The sequence below is a fragment of the Pimephales promelas genome, chromosome 6, assembly GCF_988280905.1.
Source record: "Pimephales promelas chromosome 6, fPimPro1.hap1.1, whole genome shotgun sequence".
Lineage (NCBI taxonomy): Eukaryota > Metazoa > Chordata > Actinopteri > Cypriniformes > Leuciscidae > Pimephales > Pimephales promelas.
In genome coordinates, this window is record NC_142774.1 from 17257421 (window position 1) to 17275740 (window position 18320).

General features: G+C 36.1%; 1 long non-coding RNA gene across 1 annotated transcript; it reads right to left on the minus strand.

Moving 5' to 3' along the window:
• Positions 1–11011: 11011 nt before the first annotated feature.
• On the minus strand, positions 11012–12403 carry LOC120461367 (uncharacterized). The gene is made up of 3 exons (XR_016169020.1): positions 11880–12403; positions 11541–11749; positions 11012–11076 (listed from the first exon to the last, which is right to left on the minus strand). It is a non-coding gene; the product is annotated as an uncharacterized LOC120461367 (long non-coding RNA).
• Positions 12404–18320: the final 5917 nt, after the last annotated feature.

Consider the following 18320-nt stretch of genomic DNA (forward strand, 5'->3'; position numbering starts at 1 on the left):
GTTTATTAATCATTCACTTACTCGCTCTAAGTAATCTTACGAACCATTGACAACTCTTAAAGCCACACTGCGGAACTTTTTGGCCACTAGATGGTGCTCGACATGTAATTTTCACGTCCACCGTCCCTAGAGGCCACAAGCTCCGCAGCACTGTCGCAAATTAAAGTCAAAAAACAGTCAACCGGTCAGCCTCCCGTGTCTTTAGATTGTGTGTGCTTGTGCTTTTACTGTCGATGGTGCTTGCAATGTATGAGGCGGGCCGGGCAGCCTTGCCACGCTTGATTCCCTTATAGCAGTCGGCTGACAGCGAGAGGGGTGATCCCCGTGGAGATTATCATGTCTGTGAGTGAATGTGGGCGCGGGACAGCGCGGACACATTCACTGCACTGAAAACACCGTCGGCCAGCTGACTGTAACGTTATGTGTGTTGGTTTATTTTTACAGAAACAGTGGGACATGTGGTGTGTAATGTTAGTGTTTGTGGGTACTACTGAGTCGCGGGCACGTTCACAAGAGCCGATTTTATTAGTGCGAGCCCTGCACTGAGGCGGGCTGTGTCTGTAGAAATGAACACTGATCTGTGGGCATTTTATTACACTCATAACACCATCGGCTGTGGCCGGAATACCAGAAAATACTACACTGCTTATATGAATTTATCTGGGTTACCTTGGAAACGGCATTTGTGTGCAGGCAAGCGTCCGCATCGGTCGAGCACCCTTCCTCCTTTAGCTCACGCCAGCGAGCGAAGCGAAAGCTGGACCAATATGTTAATCCTAGTCCTAGCTTTTAATTTGTCACTCTCCCCATTTCTTTTTTAGTTTCCTCTGATAAAACCGTTGCCTTCTTCCTTGTAGCTGTTGTTCGGCATGACGAAAACATACGGACGGCAGTCAAACGCGAGTTGAGCACTAACGTTAGATTCTGAGGAAGTTGTGGGTGGTGGGGGAAGTGACGTATGCCGTAAAGCGGTCAAATTTTGTAGTTTGTTTTGTGGTCGGGTTCCTACCCGAAACTCGAAGTTACAAAGTGCAAGTAAAAGTGATACAGACACCTTCAGGAGACGGCAGACACGTCATTCAACCTATTGTAAGTCGATCTACCATCTCAATGGGTTTTGGTAATATATTATAAAGTTTGAAGAGTTCCACGGTGTGGCTTTAAATAACTGGTTCATAAAAAATGCAATTCTTCATTTAGAAATGATAAATTGATCATTAATAAAGGATGAAAATACAATTATTTAACAAATTATAGATATGCTTTTAAATCAAGAAGAAAGCATTTATAGCTGTATTTATGAACTGCTTATTAATGTCTATTAATGCTTTATGAATGATGAATTAATGGTTTACTCATGCTTAACTAATGATTATTAGCGTGTAGTTATTATAAAGTGTTACCAATAGTTTTAGTGCTGTAGACAATAATTGAGTCACCACCGAACAACATGCACTGATCTATTTTACAGACTCCACAGTGGTTCTTTTATCAGGATAAGAAACAAACTCAGACTGCTTGGAGAACAAACTCTTTAAAAAAAAAAAATGCTAAACACATTTTATTTACCTGGCAGTCAAATGCTCTGAAATATGTTTCAGCAGAACCCACATCATTTACTGATTCAGGGTTATAATTCAGACTTTATCCCCTGGAGCCCTTGACAATACAATAAATAAAACTCTTGATATGCAGTATTCAAAGCTTATTTTTTGCCTTTAAGTGGCATTTTCTGAGCATCTTGGTAGGTGAAGATATGACTCATGAGATAGGTAGAGGCTGAGTCTGATCTGTTTGTGAGGGGTTGTTGTGTGTGTATATAGCATGGGTAAAGTGCTCTGAGGCAGAGAGGAATTCAATTAAACACTTATATGACCTATTTTTAACACTAGTGTTCTGTGGCACCATGTAAGGATACGGGTCCCGAGGTTTAATGAAAAAAGAGATGTCACTATATTAAACAACTAAGTCAGACTTTGATACATCCCTGTTGCAGGCTTTTTGCTTTAAATCATTTGTCCTGAGATAAGACAGGGTTAGATTACTGATGAGAGAAACAAAGACAGGTTTGCCCTGTCTTTTAAGATGCATTTAATTATTTGGCTTTGATCTTTGACTACAATAAAGACCTTTCTCATTTCTCTCTCATCTTTTGCTTTGTACTCTTTGATTTTTCATTCTGTCTCCTATTTCTGTCTCTATTCATTAGTTAATTAGTTGGACCTTCATGTTTCTGCAGTGAAATGAATGATTACTATCCATTTATATAGATACTAGAGTAAGAAAACCATCGCCATTTAATTATGACACGATGGTTAAAAGGACAAGGTATTTCAGTCTGACCCCAAGCACCTTAAACGGTAAAAAATAAATGACACACCTTTAGAACAACCAAATCAAGCCCAGATTTGTTGTGCGTGTTTAGATATTATTTAGGAAAAGTCAAAAGAGTCTCATGCCCCTGAGATGAAGGTAACGCTTTTGTAAAGAGCCTGACCTGATAGATATGGGGAATTTGTATATTATAATTTATAATTGATAATTAATAATAATTCATACAGGTTTGGACTAGATATTATTAAATCTCCAGAGACGGGATGAAATGTTACTTGCATCTGCATGCATGTGTACCTCAGCAATCAAACACAAATTGATTATAATTAATTGCATAGATCACGTTTTACAGACAGGTAAAAATTAGCTCAATTGAATATCAATATTTAATCAGAATGGATTATAATTAAATATTAATATGTAAATTATTGTCTATCATATGTTTACTCCGACAATATCAGACTAAATATACAATTACTAAGGTTACATGGTATATACAACAGATAACGAACAAACACGGAGCGAAGACTTGGCAAAATTCACCTAGACAGTTTAAACCTTTAAGACAACACGGAAAAAATATACTTGCAAGTGTATAGTTCTCTTTGTGTTGCTGAATAAGGGTGCAAATCGTGGTTTGATGTGTTCCAGTGCGCGTACGTTCAAACAAAGGTTAAAAGTCTTTGAGGTAATTAACCAAATAAAAAAATCAGCTAAATCCATTTCCTTTTTTGTGGAAATGAACAAGGTAGAAATACTTAAAAGAAAAACAAAACTTAAACAAAAGAAAAGATTCCTGAAAGGGGCTTGTGTATGCGGGTGTATATGTGTGTGTGTGTAAACAATGTTCAAATCAACTCAAGGCATTAGGGCAGACTTTCCTGTGGGCTCGCTGGTGAGTTACCACGTGGAAGTCAAAGGTTAAAAGCTTTTCAACTGTGAGGTTGAAGGAGGCCCACCTGATAGATTTCAGATTCTCTACACTTTTTAAAATGAAGGAAATGTCCAGTGGGGTCAGGTGGACTCCAAACAGTGACAATTACAATTTCGATTCTGCTTATCAATTCCTATTCTTTGTGATTCCTAATTTAGATTCCAATTTGGTAAAGAAAAATAAAAACGTATATATCATTCACATTTTTTCTTATTGTAAAACATTTAATTGTAGCAGAATATCATGAACAAAAATCAACAGGCTAAAGAACACTTACGCAAGGAATTTTGCCTATGGTTTAACAATCCCATAGAAAAACAACTGGCCTAACTAATATGCATTTCAAGAAAACACAGTAATTAAAAAAAAAAAAATAAAATAAAAAATAGCAATGACAAAAAAGTTACAATTGAACAAAGTTACAATTAAAATAAACAGTGTTTTGAGATTTTCAGCTATTCCTGTACAGAAATTGTAATTAAATGTAAAATAACACTGCACTTTAAAGGTAAAGGATACATTACAAATATAGTTTCAAAAGTTATTCAGTCAAAACAAGTGAATTTTCTCTTTTTCTTTTGTTCTTTGATTTAAGTGTTGTTGCGCAGAAGGCTTCTGCTATCAGTGGCCCAATATAGTTACACATTTCTGCAGCACTGTACACGAGTCATTTCGTGCTTGAATGTAAAGATATAATATATACATTTTAAAATAACAAAACAATCCTTGTCATGACCCATTCATTAAGAAGAATTTTCAAATATGTTTCAATCCTTGTCATGACCCCCATATATATGATGTTTGTTTCTGATCCTTTACTCACTCTAGATTCAGAAGAGCTTCAATACATTTGAACTATGTTCCAGTAACATTATTTTGCATATGACTGTTCCTTACAAATATTGCCACTTCACAGCACCCATCTAAAAATTCATTTACAGCCACTTAGAACAAATGGAGATTTCTTGGGACTGAACAAGTGATTACAGAGCATGGGGTTGGCCATGAATAATTTCCTTGAAATGGGCTCTCCAAGGAGAAAGTGGGAGCCTCTCTTCCATTCGCTGACACTGAAGTGCAATATCCCAGAGTTCTACAGTGTGCTGAAATCACATCCTTAGTGTGAGAGAGAGAGACGCTGACTGTTCTGCATGATAACGTGAGCAGGAAAAGGGGCAGCATCATTAACACATGTCATTTCACCCGTGAGAGGGAAGGCACGCTGAGAGTCTAATGAGATCTGAGGCTGATATTTGGAGACATGTCCCCTCCTCAAGGTGGGACGAGGGCTGCAATGCTAATGCCTGTGTAATTAGCAGGCAGGAACAAAGCTAGCCACAGTTAGTAACCATCACATTCACAGAAAAAGACAAGACAGGAAGAGGAGAAACAACTATCCCTCAAATCTCCCACAATACACTTGAATTGAATGTATATGAAAATACACAATACTGTATAGTCAAAAGAATGTGGCCACCCAAACAATAATAACTGCTTGTGAACTTGGGAAGGCTTTCCACTAGATGTTTCCACATGGCTAATGGGGACATGCTCTTATTTGAATTTGAGCAAAAGTTAAGTCAAGCATGGATGTTGGAAACTGGGGTCTGACTGACTGTTGGACATCTAATCTATTGTATCTCAAAATGTGCAAACTCTGTAAAAAAATATTTCATGGACCTTGATTTGTGCATGGGCAATGTCATGTTTTTAATGAAACATAATTTCACATAATTATCTATGACATTGAATGACATAGTTCAGTCAGGGCCACTTTCGTCAAATTTCTCATGATAATGAAAACAGTTAGTGTTGGTGGTGTGGTTCTGTTATGGGCAATATCCACGCACCCGTCCATGCAGCCATGCCTGGACAGAGTGGGGAGAGCAGCAAGTAACCCAGCAAACACAAAAACGTTTCAAAAACGGGTTTTTTTCACGTCGTGAAAAGGTTGTGATAACGTTTTTATCCGACTTATTTAATACGACAGATGTCGTTTTTTTTCACATTATAAATACGTTTTTTTACAAAGTTGCATAAAGTCGTAAAAAAGTTGTTTTTTAACGTTGTTAATGCAACGTTCTTAAAACGTAAATATCACATCTTACTTTCTGGACACCGTCAGTTGGTTATAACACATTTACCTGAAATCACCAACACGAAGTTCCAGGTTTTGCTTTGAATGTAAATTACCTTGAAGTGTTCCTCACACACTGCATGTTCCACATCGGTCTTTTGTTATTCCATTGTGAAGCGTAGTCGACCCGTTAAAAACAGTACGTCACTGGAAATAAATAGCCTACAGACAGTTAATTCTTAGGGACTGATTTAACTTATTACATTAAAAGTTATAGATTGATTTATTAATTCATTAATTCATGTAGCCTAACTACCCAACTTTTCCTTCAAGCAAAAGGTGTCCAAAAAACAAAAGGTTTCCTCAAAAAAGAAAAGAGCTCGCGTCTCAATAAATAAATGTAATAATACAAAATTTAAATTGAAAAAATATAAATGAACAATATAACAATATAAAATATATGTTATAACCATTTTACCAAAATCAATGTAATCAATAAAGAAAATACACAACATTTGCAGCCTATTACAAAAAATAATGTTGACAAAACCAACTATACAAAGAACATACAGATACACACAACTGTAATAATGCTAAAATATTGATATATGAACAACAACAAAAAATAGACAATGTTGATTAATAGGGCTGTAACGATACACTTAATAATATTGACCAATTACCTTGTTTTAATAAATAAAATGTAACGTTAAATGTGGTGAGCAGGACGGCGAGCAGGACCTGTGAAGCACACCGGTCTCGCATCTCTCATGGAGAAGCGGAAGCTCGATCATGCAATGATTGTTGAGCCACCAGCCACGACAGAAGTTTCCACTTTAAATCCTTTAGACTGGTTGTTTTTTCTCTAGCATCTAAAGTGAGAAAGAAAATAACCAAAATGTAAATGTAAAAAAAAACAACGGTTGTCCAAAATGTGAAGTATACTCTGGAGTTTATCCCTCTACACGTACAAGATTTCAGTCAGGTAAATTGTGGCTAAACGTTTGCTTGATTGAGTGACGTCACGTAAAAACATTAATTAAACTGTTAACTTACAGACAGTGCATACTTTTAGGTTAAATAAATGAGCTTACTATTCACATCCATATACCATTTGCCAGTAAAACATTTAACATTACAAAACTATCAAAATCTCTCATCTAACGTTACACATAAAATGCAATTAAACGCCCAAACAAACTTGCCTCCTCGAACAGTTAACGTTAGCCTAACGTTAGCATGATGGTTAAGATGCTAACAGACTATTTCGAATACACTAAACCAATTCTATACAGTAAATATTCAACGGAAGTCTGTCATTTACATGAAAGAAAGTGTCAGAAACATTTGTATGTACTAGTTGTGTAATTTTAGGGACTACACTTACCTGAAAGTAGTTAAAACAACAGTGAGAGACGGAGTTTAGCAGCTTCCCAGACAGCAAACTGACATTGAATCAACGTGGAAACGACGTCTCTCATGACATCGAAACAACGTTGATTTTGCTCATCGAATTAACGTTGAACCAACGTCAGACGCGGCATTCTTCAAAGCTAAATGAAAATTGAAAATTGGTTTGCTTTCATAACGTTGAAACAACGTTGATTTCAAGTTGATTTTCCGCTAGTTTTGAAAGAATGTTGGCTCACTTGACTGACGTTGGTTCAACGTTAATTCGATGAGCAAATCAATGTCAGATCAACATTGTTTCGATGTCATGTTTCCACGTTGAATGTCAAGTGTCAGTTTGCTATCTGGGTTGTCAGTTGAGCTGTCGGCCCGTTTCCATGGTAACGCCCTCCGCTCAAGTTCAGATGCGGCTCGAATTTCAGCGCGCGCGCCCATTAAAACATGTAGAAGTCACGCAGCATTTACATACATTTAGTCTAGAATTGATGGAATGAATTATAATTTATGATTGATAATCAGAAAACATATCCTGAAACTTGATTCGTTATGAATGGATATTAGGTATGTTGCCATCGTAAACTGTAAATGGATGAGCATCTAAGCATTGGAAATGTAAAACATTTGTTTGAATTATATATGCTTATAGGCTGGTAAACGTGGTGTAGAAATACAATTGTAAAACTATGATATAGGCTAAGGCATATTTTCTTAGATACACACATTTATTTATTTATATATTAAACAGTGCTTATAGTAGGCTATACAGTTATTAATATGCTATTTAAGTGCTGTTGTTTATTGGGTTGTATGGTGTTTATACTATGCATTATAGGCATATTTAAATGTAGTGATTGTTAACGAAATAGGTGTAGCCTATACAGCACAATAGTTTTCAACGAGATATGAACCACCGGGGAGCGCTTTTTGCTGGATTTCTGCCATGCCAAATCTTGTAGGTGGTTTGCGAACGTATATGTGCTTATGGCTTTTTAATTTATTGACGAGCCAACTTGATTTAGGGAAAAAAGAAAAAAAATGAAAAAACAACGTCCAAATGACGTCTGGTGCTGCCTCGGTTAGTTCGGTCTTGTTTCGTTTTGTAGACAAACGTAATAGTCTTTTTTTTTTACTAAAGAAAATGTACCAGTTTGGTATTTTAACAACGTTTTTGAAACGTCTTATTCCAACGTACCCAGATAGCAAACTGACATTGAATCAACGTGGAAACATGACATCGAAACAACGTTGATCTGACATTGTTTTGCTCATCGAATTAACGTTGAACCAACATCAGACGCGGTATTCTTTCAAAACTAACGGAAAATAAACTTGAAATCAACGTTGTTTCAACGTTATGAAAGCAAACCAATTTTCGATTTTCATTTAGCTTTAAAGAATTTTTGCTCATCGTCTGACGTTTTGATGAGCAAAACAATGCCAGATCAACGTTGTTTCGATGTCATGAGAGACGTCGTTTCCACGTTGATTCAATGTCATTTTGCTGTCTGGGTAGAGATTACGTTAATTTAACACCTGAATAAAATGTCTTCCAAAAGTTGTAGTTTGGTCTAGTTTCCTTTTAGTAGTAAACAAACGTGATATGTACGTTTTTTGACTACTTAAAAAAAAAAACATACCAGTTTGGTATTTTCACAATGTTTTTAAAACATTTTATTTTGGTTACATTATTTATCCATTTATAAAAAAAACTTTTAAAAATGTTTTAAAACGTTGTACTAAAACATTACCTAATTACAACCAAAATACAACGTTGTGAAAAGTTGTAAAAACGTTTTGTGTTTGCTGGGAAAACCACTTGGGGTAACAAAACATACCCAGTAATCCTGCATACATAATTTCAATCAAATTTTTACATGAGTGTTGTAAACAAGCCAAAATACATGAAAGATGCATGAATCCTTTTTTTATTGCCTGTGTGTGAAGGGTAATCACAAATTACAAAGATCCACTTGTCGGGTTTTGCTATTATCTCTGAAGGCCAGTATTCTTATTTCTATGTGAAGTCTCTGGATGTCATGAAAGAGCATGTACACAGCTTTATTTAAACCTTTCACACGTACGTTCTGAATATTCAGACTGGCAGCCTGGCGTGAGGTTTTTTGTGCGACCGTTATTATGCAATGACTTGCGTTCTAATTTCCATGGCGACGCATCGACCTTGTCACGTGACACTTTGAACAGTCACAATGGCGCGCATGATGGAAAACCACCTACAGGTGAGTGGTTTGAATGTTTCATTTTTTATTTTTTATTCAAATCATCTAAAATCTAATTTTTTAGCATGCACTGCATGCTAAAAAAATATATTTGAGATGATTTGAATAAAAAATAAAATGCCCCAGCAATCAAGCTTCTTTGGGGCCCGAATGGGGCCCTTACGGGCAGCCCACTGTGGGCCCAGATACCGGTGTGAAATGCGGGGCACGTGTGGACCCCACACTTCGGGACCCAGGTGGGGCCCCCATTGGGGCCAGTTGTGGGTCCACTGTGGGGTCAGTTGCAAAGTTTGAGCTCACAGATCAGGTACAATTGCACTTGTTAGCAGCAATAAATCAAGGGCCATGTTTTTCCCCCCAAATAATTTATTTATATTTAATAATAATTGTAATTAATAATTAAACAGTTTACACAGAACACTTAAACAGTTTACACAGAACAGTTAAACAGTTACACAGAACACTTAAAACACATCAATGTAAATTATTAAAAATCAATCCTCAAAGGCACCAGTAGGTATTGCAGTTCTGGCCCTTCCTTGCCTTCCCCCATCTCTGTCCCTGGCATTACGGAGCCATGTTTTTATAGAGGCTTCCACCTCACATGCAGTAGCTTGGCTACTTTTTGTCACAGCATCTAAGCGAGAAAGGATCAATTCAAATACAAATATTAAAAACAAATGAATTGTAGTGTTAAGCCATTTCAACCTAAGAACCTGGAAACATCTTCTGATTGTTCCAGGTGCTATATAAATGCTCAACTATAGCCAATGACTGAATAGGTCAATGAGAGAGCTGCTGTTTATAATAACGTTCAGTTGTAAGTCATTTATAAGTGGTTAATGATGAACTAAGCGTTTACAAACATTTTATGTATGTTTTGTAAATTCTGTTACAAGTCATTTACAAGTGATTAGTAAATTATTAACTAATTTTTTTATGAAACATTATTATGCGTTTCATGAATGTTTAATAAGTGATATGTTAATTATTGCATGTATGTTTTGTAGATTCAGTTATAAGTCATTTACAATTGCTTAGTTAATGATTAACTAATAATTTACAAAACATGAACATGCATTTCAGAAATGTTTAATAAAGGTTTTATTTTTTGTGTGTACGTAGCAATTAGAGGGTGCAGAATGTGTTGTAAATGCCTTGTATACACATACAGATAATTTGTAACTGGTAAGTAACAGTGTTCAACACCATGATGACTAAACGTTTGAATAAATCATATACGACACTTTCTGCTTGTAAATGATTTATTCATGCATTTACACATGATCTATAACAGGTGTTGTGGAACAGTGTAAGTGCTGACTGGTGAGGATATAGACAGCTGTCTTGGAGTCACATGGAGTTTTGAACCATTGTGCACCTGATGTACTGTAAGCAAAACACAAAAAACTGCAACATAATAAACATTTATTAAACGCAGTCATGTTTTTGTAAATAATTAGTTAATCATTTACTAATCACTTGTCAATGACTTGTAACAAAATTTACAAAACATACATAGAATGTCAGTATATCACTTGCTAATCATTTATGAATGTTTTTTTAAATTATTAGTTCATCATTAACTAACCACTTATAAATGACTCACAACTGAAAGTTATTATAAAGTGTTGCCATTTATTGGTATAGAAAATTAGACTAATGGATCAGAATTGAGATTACACAGTGAAAGAGTAAATTAATTTGTTATTATTTTAATATTTATGTTTAAACAACATACAGTACATTTTGTAACAAGGGCCCTGAAATCTCCATGTTTATGCTAAATGTGCATTGGACCTTTGTTGACAAACAAACGAGGATTACTGTGTACAGGAATTGAGATAGATCAAACATTGTTCACTTACTGTACATTTACACCTGGCTACTGATTTTTCCTTCCTGTTATAAGGGCATATCATATACTGCACCTATAACTGCTTTGCAGACCAACATCTGTCCAAAGGCCATCTTCTGGCCAGAGCCCTTCCAGCACAGTTGCTGGGCAAGTGGAATGGTCAGACCAGGATACGTCTGGTGTTGGAGGTTACGCTTGTACCCCCAACTGTTGCCAGATACTTTGCCTAAATTAAAGCAGTAACACATAAGTGTATATAAAGAAACTGTAGTGAAAAAGTACAAAACAAAAAAGCAACTTCTATAGAACCAAATATTTAATAAAACCAAGTGTACCATTGCACTGTAGCGTGCCTCATCCTTCAGCTGGAGTTCTAGCTTTTGAAGGTCTATAAGACTTTTCAAAGGCAAATTGACACCCTCTGGCAGGTCTGCATTCACAGAGCTCTGTTTTGTCATTTTTAAAAGCAATTGCTTAATAATAGCAACCTCCCCTTTCAGGTGTTCTAGTTGACTAATAATTTGGCATTCTGCGCTGCTGGAGAGATAGATACAGAGAAAATATAAAATTTTCAAAAAAAGTAACAAAAACTCATTGTAAGCATTAATGTACTGTTAATTTACGATTGTTCTTCAACTAATACAACAATATCCTCTTTTCATGAGACATAAACCTGAAATCAGTGCTTACGTGTAATAGTCTGCCTTCTTGAGAGAACTGGTGCTGGTGGGCCAGGTGGTGCAGGGGGAATAGGCGGGGCTGGTGAAATTTGTGTCGACAGCGGAGATGGTGGGGATGGAGGTGATGGCGGGGATGGTGGAACTGGTACAGAGCCCTTTCTTCTTTTACTCACTTCTTCAGATGAAGAGTGGCCCTGATCAGGGTGCCGTGAGTTTGGTCTGGTGTAAATAAAAGTCACATCGTGAACCTTTAATCCTAGATTTTTGTAATCTGAAATTACACACTCTACATTCCCACTTCTTTCTCCTGTTTAAGTTTTATAATCAATGCGAAAACCAAGAAACTTACTTCCTTTTGCGATTACATTTCCCCAGCATGGTGTCATTTTCTGAACTGAGACAGGAGGATGTCTCAGCCTTTTTGGCCTTCTGTCTGGCTTTCTCATGATCTGCTACAGAACAATAAACCAATACTCTGTCATTTGTCATCACATTTCTGCAAATTAAAAATTCTTAAGGCACAAGATTAAACTAAATATTAAAAGATTTAAACTAAGTTTTTTTAGACTTTCAGCATATAGTCACAATGTTCACACAACAAATCTACTATGATTAATTAACAGCTGTCTGTGGATTCCTTGACTTTTAAAGATACACAAATGCTTTATATAAAGAACAGAATTAAATCTAGAATATTGTTTGCCAAATGTAGCTTTTATTGACAAACACTTATAAGTAACTTCCCCTTGATATCAATTACGTCAAAAGACTTGATCAAGATTCTGCATTTTAAGGTCCGTTTTGGAAGTCATTGTCTTCCAGTGGTAATTACGTTTAAAGAGAAAGTTACTATTATTGTTAAACCCACACTGAAATGGTTTATGAAGGTTTATATGGCTTTAATTTATATTATTATTATTTAATTTAATTTATAATGGTTTATAAATGGTTTAAGAGGCAGTCCTTTAGGAGCCAATGTGGTAATTATACAGCTCTCAAATTTAATCAAAAATATCTTCATTTGTGTTCCGAAGACGAACGAAGGTCTTACGGGGTTGGTACAGCATGGGGGTGAGTAATTAATGACTTAATTTTCATTTTTGGGTGAACTAACCCTTTAAACTTTACCAAGAATGTGATATTCAAAGCTGGAAAGTGACTTTTAGCACTTAAACTATCACAAATATAACCTGGTTAACCTGGAATACCAAAAAGGCAGCAACCGAGAGGAGAAAACAGGAGGGAAAGGCAAATTAAACACGTTTACAGATTTATCCAGTGGTTATGTATAGCTATAGAATATATATATATATATATATATATATATATATATATATAGTGTTAATAAGGTTTCTATTCCGCTGTTTCTACCAAGATTTAAGTTGCTGTGTTCTTCTAAAAAAATTCTGTTCCGGGTCGTAAAGTTTTATGGTCAAGCAGAGGAAAGGATTTTTAGGACAATATAGCGGATCATTCTTAAACAAAAATACACACTTAGGATTCAAAAACTACACACTAGATACTCACACAATATAACATAACATAACTAATCAAACATGCATATTTAATATGTCACCTACAGATTGTGGGATTACTCAATTCTGGGATTAAATGCAGAGGACTGAAACCATGTGTGTGGATGGGTGTTTGTGTGTGTGTGGAGAGATAAGGGACTTCTTTGAAGTCCCCTCTGGAGTTCCGAGAGATGGTCTGTGACACCTCACTCGATAACAAATGTGTCACAAGAGATCAATTCACTTCAGACTCCTCGGCTCCAATGCTAATTTACCATTATGAGTTTAAAGGTTAAAAACGTCCTAAAAATTATATACTGAGTTTAGGAGTCCATCATGAGTCCAGGACATATGCTACAACAACTTTAATATAGAAGGATGTCCTGTTACTTTATCCACTACAGTAAAAGACCTGGGTGTTATACTAGAGCGGAACTTGTCTTTTGAACATCATATTTTATATGGTTCAAGAACAGCCCTTTTCCACCTTAGAAACATTCCTAAGGTACGTAACATGCTATCTATTTCTGATGCAGAAAAGTTAGTTCATGCAATTCCGCAGACCCATGGCATTTCATTGGCATTGGCTCGTTAATACTCGTGTCTCTCACGAAGGAGCGTAAGGATAAAAGGAGGAGCAATGACAGTGAAGGACGAGGGAACACCAGGACTGTTTTATTTGATGTTTTGTTTTATTAAATGTGGCTGGCTGCAGTTGTCCTTGAGGTAGTGCTGTCTTTACTTTTTTATTTTGTATTGGTTTATTTTATTATTAAAGTTTGTTGAAAGTTTGCTGGTTTCCACCTACTTCTAACTACGTTACAGTGATATTGCAAGGGAGAGAGAGAGTTTATGGATATTACTTTAATGTGCACTTCTTGTTCTGTGTTTTGTTCAACTCTTACAGTGATTTTCTTGAGTGAAAACAGACGCTTAATAAATTGTGTGATGTAAAATAAAATGTAAAAGATTTGTCCAACATTCGGACAAGGTCCTAACAGGATAAAACCTGGTTACCATGGCAGCAAAAGGCACACCAGCCAAATGGTTTACGATGTAAAAAAAGAGGAAGACTCGGCACAAGACAGACATACCAGTCCCATAAAAAAGGACGTATTTCCATTAATTCGTCGTCAAACCTTTCTATGAATAAACATGCATATCTCCCGGACATTTTGTGTATAATTATTACTGTCTTGTATGGTGCATTTTTGTATTATATACTGTTTTCTGCATGCTTTATGATAAAACCACTAGTTAATGTAACATCACCTATACCATGCTTGATTGATATCTACAAAATTGTATTTTAATTATCTGAACTATAATCATTTATGTTATACGTTGATACCATGCAACATATTAATAATACAATACGTTTTTATAGTTTCTCCATCAGCACCTAATTCAGTTACATATTTAATACAGCATGATCATGACAAATGGTCTTAAACTTAAAAAATAAATAAATAAATAAAAGTTACTATTGTCTCACTGACCCCCTGGAGGAATGAGTTCCACAGTTAAAGGATACTGTCAGGGTGACCACCCTAACCCTAACCATCCGGAAGCTTGTTCAACGGCCAATGGAAGTATTGTTCATTTACCGAACTAAACAGAGGTTTTGTATAAGCCATAGACCCCTTGTTAGCAATGTACTTTGAAATAAGAAACTGATTCTGTTCAGATGGTAAAATGACTCCTTTCCATAGCTTCATTCCCCTGTTTCTGTTTTAGATTTCATTCTATCACTTTCACTTTCCATATCCACAATGCATTATGGTGTGTATATGCTGGTTTAGATTAGTTATGTGATTGTGATTTAGTTAAATACAATTTTTGTGCATTCATCCGAGTTTGATTCTGGTCACTGCTTGTAAATCAACATACCTTTAACGATGTCATCACAGCTGTGAACGAGTTATTTTTCTGTGGCCGTGAAAATTCTGCTTTCTGAGTGTTGAAAGATGATTAAAAGATGATTAGAGTGTTCGCTGGACAAAAAGATTAATTGAATGTAATATTATTTTTTATTAATTGTTTTAACTGATCCAAGTTATTTATAATTAATTATAATTATTTGGAGCTAATATTAGTTAATTTGCTACAACATTATACACCACACTTTGTTTCAGCATTTATATTGAACCTCAACAGCAAAGTAGTCTTTCTTGCTGTCTCTTTTGTCAACCTGTTTGTTAGGAATGGTTGGTTAGCTGTAGACTGCTCTCCTGGAGTAAATTGGCTTTACAGCACAGGGCTGAGTTAGAACCTATTTGTGAGCAGGGCTGGAGACATGATTAGCTCAGAGTAGAAATCCATTACCCCTCTACAGCTAGTTGACATGTTGGTTTCTGCAACCACCACAGTAAATACAAGCACCAATAATGCTCATGAAAGCCAATGCTTGTTAAAGTGTCAACACTGGGGAAAAAAGTGCTCATGAACTTAAGAGTGTATACATTTACTCTAAGGCACATGATTTTCTTCCATCTTTATGGCTCTAAAAAAACTATTAATGTGTCGGTTGTACTGAGAATATTATTGAAAGTGCAAAAAGAAAAGTCTAATAAATTATGAAAATCTTCTACAAAAATTACATTTAAAGTGCATACTGCAAAACAGTCCTTGTCATTTTGCACATGTACCTCACAAAAGATACTCGTCTGTGTAATTACCTCACTTGACAATGTTTTTTTATCTCCAAAAGTTACTTTCGACGGCCTTGTCGACCCCAACAAAGTACACTGTCAGAAAAACATAAAAGACAGTGAATCAATTAGATAAAATAGTAGACACACAGAGATCTGCACACTTTAAGCCGACAGTGCTATATTCATAGTTTAATGAGACATAGAGTCACAATGGCGATAGAAGAATAGGGAAAATAATGAAAAAGAGGGAGTGAAAACTGGAGGTCTCATTATAATTCAAGGCCTGTGTGAATATGACCTTTCCTCTCTGCACTCCCTGCAAGTGTGTTGTATAGTTAAATCATATCCATGGTATCATTATTCACAAGACTCTACATGTTATTCTTTTCTTACCTTCAAGGGGACAGAGACCTTACTTATATTTTGACTCCAGCATATGGTGCAATGATTTCCATAGATGCAGATAATGTATCAGCACATGTTAGTTGTCAATAAAGCAACCTGTCATGATTCTGCCATCAAGGGTGCTTCTCATTTCTTATTTGTGCATCCTCGTTTCCTTTCCTTGATTCCTTTCCTTGCGTCTCAGCTCCACTCCCTGTAGGACGCGAGGGAAGGAAGCGAGAAAAGGAAAGGAGGACAGAGGAATCGAATAAAAGCTTTTTTATATACATTGGAATACTTGATCACTCGAGCGTCACTCCACAGTGTCATCAGCAGCGCTAAAAGGATCTGCCCTTATGATGTTGAAGTTTGGTTATTTAATAAATTCATAATAAATAATGAATAAAGATAGGCTATACTGTTGAAATATCTGAGATGTGTGGTTTATATAAACTGCAAAGGTAAAGTATAAATTAAAATGATTGTGACCGATGTGAAGGGGGAGGAGAATTGGCGTGCGTCACGTTTAGTCAATATAACAGTTCCGCGTAGGATGCACCTGTGTATCCTCGCTTATGACTCCTCAGGAAGCCTCCTCACTCCTCGATCCTCGACTCCTCACAGTGCAATTAGAGAATTGAGATGTCCTTCAAGATGGCTGAGCTCGATCGGTTTCCGGGTCATAGGAGGGAGGACGGAGGAGCGAGGAGACGAGGAGGGATATTGAGAAGCACCCCAAGTCTTTGATTTTTCTAGTCTTGTGGCAGGATCATGGCAGACCCATGTTTTGTGTACAAGCGCATGGCCAATTGTTTGGGCCATGTGCTTGCGTTGTCTCGTTACATGTGCTTGCGTTGTCCCGCCCCCTTGTTATCCATGTCTTGTCATTTTTGTCTAGTCAGTTTCACCTGTCCTCGTCATTAGTGTTCCCTTTATAATCTCCTTGTATTTGCTGTCCTGTGTCGGTTCATTGTTTGATGTGTGATTCTAGCAGTGAGTAATTAATTGAGAACTGTTATTCAAGAGTCTTTTCATTGTTCCTGTCTTAATCTAGTGTTTGCTTTCCTGTCTTGTTTTGCCCCATTGTGGGTTTTGTTTTTCTGTTTTCATTGTCAATAAACCTAGTTGAGTGTTGCATACTGTCTGCTATTGGGTCCATCCTTCTATCTCATGACACAAGCATTTTTGTTCCCTCACAGGCCTTTCTGTGTATGAGTCATACATTGTTTGAGTGTAATAGTAGATTCAATTATATTGAATTATATTAGATTATATTGCTTACAAATTCATTGTCATTGTTCAGAATACAAGTACAATGCCACTGAAATACTTAGTTCAGTCATGAAACTTTAAATGGCACAGGATGATAGGAAATTTACACAAAATCTGCAAGCCATCACATTACTTTTTACAGTGGCACAAACTGATTGGCCTCTGCTGATTCTGCAGCCAATGGGCTTAATGAACATGTAAATAGTTTGTTCCAGTATTTGCTGTAAGCTGATTCTTTCTCTGGAAAAACTCCAGCTCCAACTGTCTAGATCTTTTACAAGATTTATGAATTCCAAATATGCTAATACAAAATACAGAAGTATTGTCATATGCATTAATATGCTAAAACTAATCAGAGAATTGCCATGATTGAAATATCACCAGTAATTCAAAAAGCAATAAAGTTTTGCATTAATTAGATTTTTTTTCAGCTGGCTTTTCTGTAGTTTGCCACAATTTATTGTTATTATTATCTTTATGAGTGAGTCGTTGAATCATTTACCCAAACACCAAAACACTACAGAGATGAATGAATGTTATGTGTGCTTTGACTTTGTTTGAAAATTATTTTTGTTGACAGACCAAAAGCAGACACTGACAGTTACTGACACTATTCTAAAAAAGTTATTCCATGGTTCCACGGTTCAGGATCAAAATGTTATTTTGAACAGAAATGCTGAAAGATATGACAGATTAATTGGAAACTTTTACATTTATCAATGTAAAAACGATATTCATTCAGCCTTGATGTTTTACTGTACCTGTGTCACGGAACACTTACAAAAATGGGAAGAGAACTCAAGTGCTAAAACATGGAGGATTTATTAACAAAAACAAATCAAAAACCCACGAGGGGGAAAACACAATAAATGAACATGAAACCAACACTGACTCTGAACATAAGAACATCAACAAGGAACTGGGAAGACGTATGACAACGAAACGACAAAGACCGCATACAAGAGG